The 2,936-nt window shown below is 48.1% G+C and overlaps 1 non-coding gene across 1 annotated transcript; it reads right to left on the bottom strand.

The window, feature by feature from the left end:
• Positions 1–200: 200 nt before the first annotated feature.
• On the bottom strand, positions 201–273 carry trnaf-gaa (transfer RNA phenylalanine (anticodon GAA)). Its single transcript has one exon. It is a non-coding gene; the product is annotated as a tRNA-Phe (tRNA).
• Between the last annotated feature and the right edge of the window lie 2,663 nt (positions 274–2,936).

Below are 2,936 nucleotides of genomic sequence, written 5' to 3'. Positions count from 1 at the left end.
CAAGCCAAATTACCTACATACCTGTATGTCTTTGGAGTGTGGGGGGAAACCAAAGATCTCGGAGAAAACCCACGTGGTCACGGGGAGAACGTACAAACTCCGTATAGACAGCAGGGATCGAACCCAGGTCTCTGCCAGTTACTGCAAGCTCTGTAAGGCAACAACTCTACCGCTACGCCACCGTGCCCGCCCAAAACATCTGCCGAAACCCGGGATTGAACCAGGGACCTTTAGATCTTCAGTCTAACGCTCTCCCAACTGAGCTATTTCGGCACACAGTTAAATTGTTATATAGTGGAGAGGATGAAAGAGCTGAATTGCCTACACACTGAGTTGAGTTTAGTTTATTGTCACGTGTGCCGAGGTACAGTGCAAAGCGTTTGTCACGTGCTAACCAGTCAGCAGAAAGACTATATGTGATTACAATTGAGTCATCCACAGTGTACAGATACATGATTGATAGATTGATTGACACTTTATTCACACATGTACTTGGTACAGTGTCATTCTTTGGTTTGCAAACAAAAGTATGCAGAGTGGCCACATATTGGGTTGACTGGGTTACAAATGTATTCAATGTAGGCTCAGTAGTCTCTCTTCCATTTTGCCCCCCCCCCCCCCCCCCCCCCCCCCCCCCCTTTAGCGGGACCCCCAGCATAAAGGGTATAACATGAACAACATAGTTAAATGTAAGAAATGCTACTGTTGGAGTTGAGATTTCAAAGAGAGGAGCGAATGTAATGCATGATGGCAGATCTATGACCAGCACACAAAGAGTCGCCTGGCCTGGGCACCATCTTGGATCCACCACAACTCTCTGTCTTCTATCAGTCGGCCAGCTCCACATCCTTATTCATCTATTTTCCCACGTTCTTGTCTTGGGCAATGACCCCAGTGATTGCGGTAAATGTGAGGATTTTTATAAACAAATATTAAATGTCACTGGAGACACAGGGATGGTCGACATTTTGGGTCTGCACAGATTCAAGACCCAAAGCGTTGACTATCCTTCTCCTTCACAAGTGTTGCTTGACTGCCTGAGTCCCTTCAGCAGTTGGTGTTGTGTTCCAGACTCCAGCATCTGCAGACTCTAGAATGGAATAATTTATTGTCACACGTGACAAGGCACAGGGAAACTCTTTGCTGCCGTTCCCAAGGGGTGCAAATAGCGGCCAACTACGGCACTGACAAAGTTACACAGTACGCTGGCTCCTCCTTTGTTCTCCACCACAGCGGTTTCCCCCACGCTGGGACCCCCATTGTTCTCACCCCCTCCCCCACAGCGGTTCCCTCACGTTCGACCCGCGAGGCTTCACCGCCAGCGAGGCTCCATCGTCGCCGAGGCTCACCACTGCCGTTGAGGCTCCATTTGGCCCAGGCTGGCTTCGCTGCCTGGCTTTTCTGCAGCCTCCTGGGAGGCCTGCCTTGTGTTTAGTTTAGTTTAGTTTAGCTTCAAGATACGGCGCGGAAACAGGCCCTCCGCACACCGGGTCCGCGTCGACCAGTCATCCCTGCACACTAACACATTGGGGACAATTTACAAGTTTACCGAAGCCAATTAACCTACAAACCTGCACGTCTTTTGGAGTGTGGGAGGAAACCGTAGTACCCAGGAAAAACCCACGCAGGTCACGGGGAGAACGTACAAACTCCGTACAGACAGCACCCGTGGTCAGGATCGAACCCGGGTTTCTGGAGCTGTGAGGCAGCAACTCTACCGCTTGTCCACCATGTTTCCGTTAACAACTTGTCAGCGTTCTTCTACAAAAGCATTTCAAAGAGGAACAATTAATTTGTCATGTTGAAGCAATTCGCAAGAATGCCGGCAATGTTTTATTGAACGTGTCAGCTCAAAATGTTGTTGCTTCAGCGTTCTCGCAGAAAAGAATAAAAATATGACTTTGATTAATGCTTGAAAACTGGCTTTTCATTCCTGTTAATCGCCTTCTCATCTAAATATTGGTTGTTCAGGAGCTGGTCAGTACAGCTGAAGGAACGTGTTCATCTGCGGATGTAATTGAGTGGCTATCATGTTCGATTGTGTTAGCGGGGCATGTTGTATTGTCAGTTTGTGTTGTCTGCCTGTATTGTTTATTTAAGTGAACAACACAAGATGTTGTCATGCTCCGAACAGTGAAGTATTACTTGAGCTGATTCAATTACTGATGTGTATTACTATCTTCCGTCTTAACATTTCCAATGCACTTGTCGTTTTTTTTCTGCCTGCACTGAACGTTTTAGAGTCATAGAGTAAAACAGGCCCAACGGCCCAACTTGCCCACAACGACCAACATGTCCCATCTTCATTAGTCCCACCTGCCTGCGTTTGGCCCATACCCTTCTAAACCTGTCCTATCCATGTACCTGTCCAAATGTTTCTTAAATGTTGCAATTGTCCTGCCTCAACTACCTCCTCCAGCAGCTCTTTCCATACAACCACCACCCTTTGTGTGAAAAGGTTACCCCTCAGGTTCCTATTAAATCTTTCCCGCCCTCGCCTTAATAGCCCTGTCCCACGGTACGAGTTAATTCCAAGAGCTCTCCCGAGTTTAAAAAAAATCAAACTTGTGGTAAGCACGGAGAATGAACGTAGCGGGTACATCGGAGCTTGGGGACGTCTCTTAGCGGCTCGTAACGCTAACAGCAGGTACTCTGGAAGACTCGCTAACGGCAGGTAAGCACGGGAAGACGCGTGTTGAAAAATGTCCACGAGAGCCCCGAGTACCGACGAGTGGCCATTACCGTAAATCTCCGAGTTCGAATCAGGGCAAACTCGGGAGAACTCTTGGAATAAACTCGTACCGTGGGACAGGGCTTTAAACCTATGTGCTGTGGTTCTTAATTCCCCTACTCTGGGCAAGAGACTCTGTGCATTTACCCGATCTATTCCTCTCATTACGTTGTACAACTCGATACTCCTGCACTCCAGAGTCCTA

This window comes from Leucoraja erinacea, chromosome 16 (genome assembly GCF_028641065.1).
Source record: "Leucoraja erinacea ecotype New England chromosome 16, Leri_hhj_1, whole genome shotgun sequence".
NCBI classification, from domain to species: Eukaryota; Metazoa; Chordata; class Chondrichthyes; order Rajiformes; family Rajidae; genus Leucoraja; species Leucoraja erinaceus.
The sequence above is the reverse complement of the archived record's forward strand: the minus strand, read 5'-3'. Positions and strand labels throughout refer to the sequence as shown.